This window comes from Buteo buteo, chromosome 9, assembly GCF_964188355.1.
Source record: "Buteo buteo chromosome 9, bButBut1.hap1.1, whole genome shotgun sequence".
In the NCBI taxonomy this organism is placed as follows: Eukaryota; Metazoa; Chordata; class Aves; order Accipitriformes; family Accipitridae; genus Buteo; species Buteo buteo.
Window position 1 is genome coordinate 327,302 of NC_134179.1, and position 12,264 is coordinate 339,565.

Consider the following 12,264-nt stretch of genomic DNA (forward strand, 5'->3'; position numbering starts at 1 on the left):
CCCTCTTTTGCTGAGCTGTTGTGTTAGAAGAGTTAAAAGTGGAAGCTTCAGAAAATTAGACAGAGATTTCCCCCTTTTAAAATACATCCTGCTTGCGGTTGGTGTTTTGTGGGGTTTTGTGGGGGTTTTTTTTCCATGCATGACATAGAACTTTGTTAAGAGCATGTTATTTGGCTGCAAAGTCAAACACTTGAAAGTCCAGCATGCCAAAATTCAAACTGCCTGTGCAACTCAATCCACCTCCCTTTGTGCCTATGCATTACCATGCAAGCTTTTATGGCCGTCATAGGGTTGTAGAAGGGGAAGTATCAGACAGGCTTAATGGTGAATTAATCATCATTATCGTAATAGGCCCCATCCATAACACACACATTCCAAATTATACCGAGGACTGCACTCGTCCTGCAGTCACTGTTCCTGACTTATTTTATGCATGAGCCCTGGCACGAAGAGAGCAAGGAGCATAAAGCGCAAAATCCTGAGCCAAATCCTAAAGACCAGCTCCTGCAAACTCCACGTTGATGGGAGCATTGCCTGCTCTAGCAGCTCAGGATTTCTACAGGCAGTAGCTCCCTGAGGGAGGTAAAAAAAAAAAAAAAAAAAAAAAAAAAGGCATGTTGAATTCTATGGCCAAATTTACATCTGTGTCGGTATAAATGGAGTGGGTAACTAGCTAACCCGGCAGAGGCTGGGAGAGCTCTCTGCAGTCAAGTAAGTATGCAAAGGGAGCGGAGGAAAGGCACTGTACTTTTTTTTCCCCCCATTTCTCAAAGAATGAAAAAAGCCTGGCCTAGCTCCCTGTGCCAGAGCCTGCCTCGAGTTTCTATGTCTCCCTACTATTCATTAGTGATTACATGCCCCCCGAACACCTGCGAGAGCAGCTCATAAAGCACGCATTCATGGGTCCTGGCAGCACCAGCATGGGAACTGCAGGCTACAGGGCGACAGTCATTGTATCTCCAGATAAAAACATTCTCTTACCGAGGCCTCTGAAAATAGAAGCTGGCTGCAATTTCAGTTCGGCACCACAGGGTATTTAAAAAAATAAAGAAAGAAGGGTTACTTCACCTCGGTCCCTTTTAAAGTCAGTTAAGTGCATGACTGCAGTGCTGTTGGGAGTCCTCTGTACAGCAGCAGCCTCTGCTATACAGCAGGGGAAAATCACAGGGCTCCGAAACTGTTTGCTTGCTGGAGCATCTGGCAACGGTGCCATTTCTTCCCTTGCACAGCCGTCCCCTGAAAGCTGCGCCTGCTCACTGCAGTTTTGACAGGGGCTACTGTGTCGAGGTGGTTAGCAGCGCAAGGTGAAAAATCAAGGCACTGCCTTCAACGGTCCCACTGGAAATATCAGAAAACATAAAGAAAAGAAAAAGATCATAAAAAAAAAAAACCAAAACTTAAATAAGTGCACACCTAAGAGGTAGAAACACTGGCAATGAAACGTTAGATTACAATGGTGCCTCATGTAGATCCGTGTTTCTGGGAAGGGCGTGCTGAGATGGGTCACAGCGGCTGTAGTTAGGCTGCTGTCAGAGACTGGCTCAAAATGCGCACCTGGGTGCGGGCTGGCGAGACGCTGCCGAGACTTACAGGGGCTCGCTGCCTGCCTCCAGCAGGTCCGTGTCCCTCCTGCCCCTGTGCAAGACACGTCAGTACAACACATGTCGGTGGTACAAAGTTATTGCCACAAGGAAATATTGCCGTGGGGAGAGGGAGCCCTATATTTCAATAGCTGAGATGCCATAAAGGAGCCTAATTTTGAGGAATTGATGAGCATCCTTCTAAAAGCAGGTCTCGTTTGTGCCTCAGCTTTGGGAGTCCAGAAAGCGGGACAGCAAAAATGAACCGCCTACCTCAGAAAAAACTTCAGGCCTCAGTGACACAGCAGAAGGTCAGGGAGGATGCCTGCTGGCGCAGAGATCTGCGATAAATGCACAGACCCCGACCACTGGGACATGCTTCTGTTCGATACAGTCCTTTCCCAGGAGAGGTTTGGGGTGGTGGCTGTAGTGCCTCAAGTGCTGTAAGTGCAGGTGAAGGCACTTTTATCTGCTATGCAGGGATCTGAACGCACAGTGCTATGGAGCACGTACACACAATCCAGCCCCAGAGTTCAAACTCTGTATGAAAAGTCCCTGCTTAGTCTCCTGCACTGGGCCCCTGAAGAGTAATGAAGATGAAAAATGCTTTACTGCAGTCTTTGCCATTAGCAATACCGAGCTGCTCACTGCTCCAATTCATAGAGGGCAAAGCACTGTAGAAATTGAGAGATAAACTCTTCAGAAATACCTTTATTTGATGCTGACATACAGCAAACTCTGGGGAGGTGGGGAGGCTGCCAGAGGAGTTTGTGGCATCGCTTAAGCTACAAAAAGAGCAGCAGAAGCAGCAAGAGCCTGCAAGAGGCACCTGGAGCCTCGCTGCAGTTGGTAGGATGAACCTGGGGTCTCGCATAATAGGAATGGCATTCATTGCTTACACCAGAGCATCGCAGTGCAATACACAAGGAAGATAACTAAATACAGATGACAACATCTTTTGAGTGGGAAGACACGTCTACTGGATTATCCAGCCTAAGGCCTCTGTGTGGTGGCAGGGCTTACTAGATCATCCCCTACCCAGGGTAAACCCTAAAGCTGGCATAGTTTTGAGGTCGATTCACAGGTACTCAGAGACTCCTCATTTATTAACATATATCCTCACCTCCCACCACAAAGATGCCACCTGTACAAAATGCAGTGCCAAAAACCAGGGAGATACAATCAAGAGGTCCTTGTACGCCGAGTCCCAGGCTGATGGTAGATACTTTAACATTTGTGATTCTTGAGGACACATTAGAAACAACTGCATTTTAAAAAATCTGTTCAGATTTGCTTGACACTAATTTCCCAAGCAGCCAACCTGGAGTTCACCTCATCTAATTTTTATTCCCCTAAAAAATTCAATGTCTAGTCTGAAGTAGCTATTTAAACTCCCTCTGTAGTCAGTAGAGAGACGTCGCTAGCTCCAGAGTGTTATTTCTCCCATCTTAAGACCTCCTGACTGTAAGATTATAGCAGGAAGCAGCAAACAGTTACACAGTGGAAACATGTCAGGACCATTGCAGTGAAATGACCATTCGAGAGGAGCACCAGAGGGATCTTTAATGGTTGCACAAGGGCAGAAAGCTAATTTTGCACCTCAAAAGGGAGAGGAAAAAAAGCTCTGGCAACATCTTGCGGGAGCAGTAACTAGCGGAAAGAAAGCCATCCAAATTAAGTCACCTGTACCTTTCCAGAAGCAACCGCGCCACGTTCGGCGCAGCCACTGAGGAGCTGCTATCGGAGTCAGGGCAATGCTGCAGTACGCCTGCCCTCTGCCTACGCGGCCGCTTTGTGGGCCACCCATGGACTATCTGGGGCCATCCTGTCCGTTCAAGGCTGCTGTACACGCTCCACATTTAGGAGCCCACGGGCTCTAGTGGGCACGCTCCTGCCCAGTGGCACCTTCCGGAGCTGGCTGCACAGCAAGAAACACCAGCCTTTGGGTCACCTTTGGTTCAACACTGTTCTTGGGTCCCTAAAGGTTGCTTTTGACCATTGGGATTGTCCCTGTTAGCACCGTGACTTTTAGAACTTCAGGAAGAGACGTTGCATGAATAGGAAGCTGTAGGAGGATGCCAGGCACTGCATTTCAGAGCAGGATCCTGGGGTCCTTTTGTGGAGGGGGAGGAGGAACCTGGGAGCTACCACCACAGAGCTGGAGACAGTATCTCCAAGATCAGTAGATTATATCCTACATCCCGAGCTGTCTCAAAATTCTGCCATTTCCATTCACTTGCCATTCAAGAAAATGAAGAAAATAACATCTTCTTTCAAAGAAGGAAAAAAGGAAAGGAAAATATGCTGCAAACTCTCCTGTGTGTGTTTTTGACTTAGTAATATCTGTAGCCAATTTTCCCAAGAGACACAAACAAACACATGCCGAACCAGAATATCAATGAGGTCTTTTTTAGAGCAGGCACATTAAAATGCAAAACAGGAGATAATGAGATAAAGCAGCAAGTTACAGGTTTCTTAATTCCAGATTTTTAAAGCCCATGAAGTAGCTTTAGGAAGAGATCTGGGTTAAACCTAGTGGAGGGTTTGGCTGGGGGGCAGCCTCCTCAAGCTCGTGAGGCTGAATGAATGAATGGCTAAGGATAGAAAAGAGGGACGGAGAGAGAGGAGGGGATATCAGGGACCTCAAGCGATGCAGGTAAGGGCATTTCTTAGCTATGAGGTTGAATCCTCTCTAAGGGATGCCATTCTGCACCTGCATGCCCTGGATTTGGAGGGGCAGATCCTGACACACATACACCAGCAGCCATGGGACCTGGGAAGGGAGAGAAGAGACCAGGAGAGCAGGGATGGCTCAGTGCCCACCCGTGCACAGCTCTGGCTCGGAGCAACGCTGCTCGTGGCAGAGCCAGCAGCCAAACCCTCACGTCCTGCATCTCTCCGTGATGCTTCAGCCCCAGACTGCTGGTCCTCACTGTTAGAGCAGCTTAACACAAGCCGTAACACAGAGACGCTAAAAAGCCTATATATCTGCATCGGCACTGCTGGCGTAGGAGAGGACGAGAAGGGCGTCAGAGCATCCTCCCAGATGTAGGCTCCGGGGATGGTGGGCAAATTTGGGCTCTGGGGCAGGCCTGCATTCAGCTGATAGCATAGCTGCAGCCTCGGAGGCTTTTCTGGACTCAACGTGGCCACGCTGAGAGGCAGAAAGGTGGTTTTGTTTCTCCTTTCAGAGCTCCATCCCTGCTGACTAACAGCTACATTTTTTCCCATATGTCTGCCTGCCTGTGCTCCTGCAGCCCTGTAGGTGACACTGTAAAATTCAGGGTCACTTTGAGGAGGTGACATTTCGGATACTGGTGCCAAAAAGATCATGAAAGGAAAATTAAAAGAAGAATGAATGAGAGGAAATGGAGAGAGGGGGAAAGTATAAGAAAGAGCCATTATTTAACCAGACCTGGCCAAGGGTAAAGGTTTTAATTCTTTCCAAGTGCCATATGTGGTTGCCTGTGGGGGAAAGGCAAAGCCATATTTATCTGACTGAACCAATAATTCATATCTGTTTCAGAAGCCGACTTTGGTGGATTGTAGATCTACAGCTGTTCCTAGTCTAGGTCCAGACTTTCCCGGTGGGAATCACTGTAGCAACACGTCTGACTTATAGGATTCATATGGAGGGGGATAGGAGACCCAGAACTGTAAATTCAAACCGTGTGTACATTACTTCTATGTATTCAATTCAAAAGCATTTAGGGCTTTTCAAAACAGTCCTTTCACTACAGGAAAACTCCCCCACACTCACAATTTAAAGGAAACAGATCTTTCATGTTTACCCTTCCTGTTTCTTGTAGGAGGTCTTGAAATAAAGGTAAGAATGCAAAGCCGTTTTATATTTTTCCAATAAAATTCAGAGCAGTTGCCCTGGTGCGGAGTGTATGTGTGTGCATGCGTGTGTGTAGGGGGATGGTGGATGTGTTACATGCTGCTGGGAAAAAATCACAATGTAGTGATTAAACAAAGAAGGCTCAAGAAATACTTTGACTTCCCTTATTTTGCTAAACCCCCTTTCAAGATTATATTTCTTCTCAAATTTGTTTTCCAACACACACATCCATCGCAGCTTACGCACAATCCAAGAGTGACAAGAGTATTCATTAGGGACTCAGTTCATTAAAGTCAACGCAGCTCTAATATCTTTTAACAGCTGAAGCTTTGGCACGTTCTTTTACCCGGATTGTTTCAGGAAGACCCACCTTTCTCTCTGGTGATTCTCAGAAGACCATCAGAGCCTGTTTCACTGATGGTCACACAGAGCTGACTGGGTCTCCATCACTCATTGCGTCTTAGTAAACTGACCCAGGACAAGGGGAGGCACCAACCCAAACGCAGAGACAGGGAAAAGAGATCTTCATCCAAACCCCATCAAAGCTGACTGTCCACAGGCCAGCTCAGAAAATTTCAAGAAGGACCATGCGCCAAGGAAGGGCATATTTCCCTCCCCACGTCTGCAGCTGAATCCATTGCAGAGCCCTACAATCCCTAACTATAGACAGCACTGCCCATAGAGTGAAAACAGTTCTGCCAAAGTACAAGTCTGGCTTAAACCAACTTCTGTAACAGTTTTTCTCTCTTTATTGATTATAGAAGAAAACTAGGTGCCTCACAGCTGCTGTAGGATCTGAATTAGGCAGTGTGGATAGAGTCTTTCCATGCCTGGCTTAAACACCCATTTGGGCATGCTGTGCGTGGTTACACACACAGACGCACACAGAGCAGCACAGTGTCTGCCCCTAGGGATGGTGGCTTTTCTCCTTGTGGAGGTGAGCAAACGTTTTCCCCTCTCTTTCTTTCGAATGGGAGCTGGGAGGCTAATTGATTTAGTTTTGTTTTCCACAACATACTTGGGGATCCTGCGTTGAAAGGTGCAGGAGGAGAGCTGCTGTTATTGCTGTTAGCAGCAGTACACAAGTGGTGGGTTGCCCTGTACTGCTGTGTATCCTGTGCATTTGATCTCATTTTTGTTTGCTTTATGTCTTTTTGCTCATTTCATGTATTATGTATGATTGCCATGTTAAGTCTCATTTCTCGCTATGCCAAGGAAAATAAAGAATATTGAACTCTGAGTTAATATGTGCTCTGTGTGTTAGAAAATAATCACTGCTGTGCTGTTCACCAGGCCAGATTCTCAACATGACAGAAATCTCCCCAAACCAGGGATGCCTTGTTCCTTTTACACCAGTGGAGGCTTCAGCCTGTCTTCTCATTCACTCCTGCCCTTCCCCTTGCTGAATCACCCTGCTTGCGGGCTCTCCCTCCCTTCACTAAATACGAAATAAACAGAAAATTATAAAGGATGCAGACAACTCCACAGAGTCCACAACACCGATCTAAAGTTAGACATGTTGCGCGCTGCAGAACAACAGAGAGAAATTATTTTTCTCCTCCTAATACAAGAGGTGGTAGGACTTTTTTTTCCCACCGCAGTCTGGAGCGCAGAGATAGGACAAGTTAGTACCTGGGAGCACCCTGCAGCATTAAGGGCAGACTCTCAGCTGCTGTTGCAGAGGGCTTTCCTCATGCCTTCAGCAAAGCAGCAGCATCCCAGTAGATGGTAAGATGAGACATGTACTTCTAGCAAAGCAAGAGGTAAAGACTGAGATCTTCACAGCATGCGAGAGAGAGAGAGATGCTAGATGGGCCAGGACTGCTCTGTGCCTTGTGATAAGGATTCCCAGGCTGAGCTCACTACGGAGGTTAAAAAAAATAAAGGGGGGGGACGGGGGACACTGAGGCAACGATCCAGAAATTTATATTTACAGTACTGCTCAGACAGGTAGGAAGGTGAGAGGCAAGATGGTAACTGTCAACGGTAAGGTTAACGTTAGGGGAGTTTTTAAACCTGAAGGTAACTTAACTGCATTGCAGTTTTGATCCAGATGTCAAATCCCTGCTTCCTGTAATATTGGTTGCCTACAGTCTTTGGCCTGGAGAAGCAGGGGGCTTACTTGAAACCATATGACAGAGCTGTTGTACTCCTGGAACCAAATGTTTTAAAATGTAATGTATCGGGGATAATATAGATGCATTTGAACAGAGGCATGGAACTTACATAGCTGCAACATACTCATTATCATTCCAAACCTTCACTTCGGCCAAGTGGTACTAGCTTCAGCGATTCAAAGGAGCACCTAGGCATGTAGGACTTGGAAGAATCTATAAGATTTTAGTCCTAGCTATGGAGGAACACTTTCTTTTGCTGCTCCTAGCCCCTCCTCTTGAAAATATCAATGAAGAGCTGTTGCTCAATACTAATAACTTTTCCTTTGCATGTCATCAAGAGAGGGGGCGGTGTCAGTGGGACTGCTCAGATGCTTGGACTTAGATGAATGCTGGGCCACATCCCTAAGCAAGGGGCAATGCAGGATTCTCCCTCAAACCTCAGTAGAGCCAAAAATCTGATGGTACTGTTATAGCCCAGGAGGGGAAGGGTGGATGATGGTAGAGAAAGAGAGGAAACAGTTTTAACTATGTTTTTGGTCCAGCAGTCCTCCAAGAGAAACATCCCATTACATTTTATAAAAGAGGTTTTAATCGAGAACACAGTCATTCAAATCCCTGTTTTCAAAGCCTTTCTCACTCTTTATTGGTAAATTGAAGCCAACATAAAACTGCTTCTTTTTTAATTTCCCTGGCTGAGGTGTCACGTTGCACTGTGTGATAGATGGGACAGGGACTAACAAGTCGTGGCAATTACTACATTAGTGCTGGCTGATTCCAAAGTAAGTAGCTCTCTGCAAGATTAGGGTTTTGCCGTGTGTTATGGGAAGGCTGGATTAAAAAAAGCTAAACCAAGTCAGAGTTGGTAACAGTAGTCCTTAGCACCAACATCAGGCTGCAGGTCTTGGTGGGCCATGCACACTGAACGGTACCTTTGTCCCCACGCAAGGTTACTGCAATTGGCTCCATTTCATAGCGTGATACCCAGACATTAAGGGAGATACTTTCCCATCTGCTCTGGCTCCTATGGCTTGGCTGACCACAAGACAATTTCCTAAGATCAAATCATCCATCTCTTGCATGATGCAGCAGAGAGGGGTGCCAGAGATATGAGTGGAAGAAGGCTCTAACATGGGCCACTGAGCCACTATTTTGCACCAGTCTGGAGGCATGTTTGAGAACACTTATTTGAGAATATGTGCCCATCTCAAGAATAACAAGCAATGCTATGTGGGTAACACCCTCTTTCCTTCTATCTGCCTTTCAGCTGGGACTCTGGTAGGGCCAAGATTTCAGTACAAGCACTAGCTCTGGTGGATTGCGTGTGGCTTATGCGGCACCTGAGCCATGAACAGGGAACCACCCGTCGAAACATTCAGACAGTGCCCTGCTCTCTGGATAGAAACCCTCAATAGCTTCCAGTAGATATATCTTTCCATCACTCCCCCTCTGTTTTTCTATATTCAACATTATCTTTGCTAAATATATGCTAGCAATATTTTATTTATTTTGAGTCTAGAGTTTGGAGACCTCCAAGGGTCTCCTCCTTCTCTAGCAATTTTACAAATAAAATCCTTGCAGAGAGCTAGGAAAACATGTTTATGTTCTTCATATGGGAGGTGATTTCCTTCAGATCTTGGGCTGTGCATATGCTCTCCATCATACAGATCACAGGGGGATTTGCTCCAAGTATCTCAACAACTGCAGCTGGTGTCAGCCCTCCCTGTGGGAGCTCCAAGTGGCTTGTGAAAGCAGGGTGCAATGTGGTGAATTCAATGGGATGACAGTTGTACCACCTGAAATAGGAAAGGCGTCCACATGTGCACCCTCTGTTAAAGAAGCCTCCCTGAGCCCTGCAAAATGTGAATCTCACTGGAGTGAATTCACTCTCTGCGGTGCTGCACTTGCAGAGACTTGCAAGCACCTGGTTCACGTACTCGGCAGCGATCCTGGATAGCCTACCTCCATTTCCACCTTGGCACTACACTGGTACTGCTTATGCCTTCCTATGCAAAGCCCCCGGAGATCAGTGGCTGAGAAGTGCTAAATCATATTTCTGTAGAGTAGAGATTCAAATCCCATCACCCAGCATCTGTCCCTCATGTTGAACCTAGTGAGGGGCCCCCTGAAGGTCCCCAGATGGGGTTTCAGACTGGTGCCTCTGGACACTGGGCATACTGGACCCATCAAGGACCAGCCCAGACTGCACCCCCGGGTGCTGACCTCCAGCGCAGCAGCTCACACCCAGGCTGGCTCAGCACTGCATTAGTAGCATCTGCTTTCTGGTTTGTAAGGACCCCCTCCTCACTTCTCCCAGGTCTGCTGCTCGAAAAGGAAGCTGCAGAGCACAGCACAGGATCCGGCCCGGGGTGCCTACAGTCTGCTAGGAACTGTGCCGCAAATTAAAAAAAGGGGATTAAATGGTTTCCTTTCCCTCGGCGGGCTCAGCTATTCCCCACCCCCCGCCAGGACTGGCCCTGGAAGTGGTTTTTGCCTTTGCCTTTTCTCAGGTGATGGGGGAGGGATCCGGCGGTGGACCCGGAGGCCCCAAACCCTTCTCTGACTTTGCTGCCTGAAGCACAGACCTCTTAGAAAACACAGATGAAAGGGAAGCTGGGGGAGGGCTTCAGACTGGGAGAAACAACCCTCGTGGCAGGTCCTTTGGCAGGGGTCAGGCTGCAGGACACAGAGGAGATATATTAAAAGGGGAAACTGGAGGAATCTAAATAATCAGGCTCCCCACCGGATAATGCCTTGACAAGAGGAGATGCTGCAAGAGCCAACGAAAACTGACTAGCACAGAGGGGCAGAAAAGTAAAACGCCTTCTCTGAGGAGATGGGGCTGGCAATGGAGCGGGAGACCTGGGAGGAAAGGGGGAAGGGCTGAAATCTGGAAGGAAATTAAATAATAGCCTGAAATTCCCAGGTGAGGAACAATGGAATTAAAAACAGAATGGCCCCCAAGAGATAAACAAATCAGGACTGAGAGGCAAAGCACAGAGAGCGAGACCCGGGGGCTGCAGGGCAGCCCGCAGTGTTGGCCAAACTCTGCGCCCCTTCCCGGTACTGCAGTCATGTCTGGGTACACCACGCAGAGCCGGGGCACGGTCCTGCCAGACACCCAACATCAAGCGAGATGCTAGGTGCCTACCCTGAAAGTCCTTATAACCTGAACTGGCAAAGCCACATCAAAAATATCAGTTATCCCCATTTTACAGTTGCAGAGCTGAGGCGCAGGGAGATTAAACCTAATTCTCGTACACTGTAAGGCTCTTTTATCCTATGGCATTCTTCTAAAAGGACTTTTAAGACAGCGTAAAATGTCCCTTCATGCTGCTTTCACTGGGGGCTCAGATACACAATCAAACCTCCCTGTTATCACACCAGCCTGAGTGCCTGTACGGTTTTTTCATGTGCCCCAGCTGAGTTGCAGCAACAGTTAAGCTGTAAATATGGAAATGGTGCATACGAATCCCAGGTAAAAGCATAAATGCTGGTTTTGTGCACAGCCCTATGGGGAGTTTGCAGCAAGATAAGAAATTAAATCTATGCTTGGGAATCCCAGGAAAGAGCCCTGAACGTGCTGGCCATTCAAGAAGCATATATCATGGAATATCCATTAGGAAACAAGTTGGGAAACAGAGATCGGTGGAACAGCTTAGATAAACTTCTGACATAGGTGTTATAAACTGATGGAGCCTCACTGACTGCAACAGATGTGTTTTGATTGAGGACATGGTCCTTAGGGGGTGGGAAATTATTGACTTGGAACCAAACCACAGTTTTTTTTTTTTGGCAGTTCTGTTGTGTTTTAAAAATTCATGGACCAGCCCTGAAAGCACTTTACCAATAAGCATTAATATTCCCAGAGGAGAAACTGAGGCTTAGGGAGTGGGAGTTACGGCACCACAAAGTGACACAATGCAAGAACAAGGCAAAGAACCCAAAGAGCTTCCACAGCATTTCCTTGTTCTTGGTACCCACAATATCCACATAGTGCCCCGCTGGACTCTACCCTAGGAACCTCACTGCGTTAATACTGAACACGCTTTGTTAACTGCCCTAAAAATGGAATAAATCACTGGGGCTTCCTGCCCCACATTCTTCAGAAAGCAGAGATGCAGATTGGAATTTTTTACTTCAGCTGCTCCCTAATATTTAATCATCTTTCCTCCTGAAAGGCAGCAGGGCTGTCCGCAAACCCCTGCATTCTTCTAACACTAGTCCAGTTTATGTTCAAAAGCCTTTTCTATTTCCTTTTCCAGTGCCACATGCTGCTGTGTCAACATAATACAGGGTCTTCCTAAACAAAGGAATGTGTGTCTAGAAACCATCCACAGAGAACGATAGCCAGAACCCCGCCAGCAGAAAAAAAGGAGGTCCCACACTCCTTTTTACAGCACAGCTTAAAAAAAGAGAGTAGCACAGAGAGACAGAGCAATTCACGTGTCCCCTATTCAGTAGGTAGCACCAGTACATGACACTAGGTAACTGTAGCCAAAACCATACCACATTAAGTTACAGCGTCTCAAGAACATTCACCCCTTGAAGCCCATCGTCCCTCTCTGGATGAAGGTGAAACAAAAGATACGGTTTACAGCTGCTGACATATCTCAGATACAGGATAGATGCCTGACTGCGTGGCTGGGAAGGTCCAACAGCCCAGAGGTGCTTCTATGGGGAAGCCTAAGGATTATCTCTGTGATGTCCAGCACTGCAATATGCATAG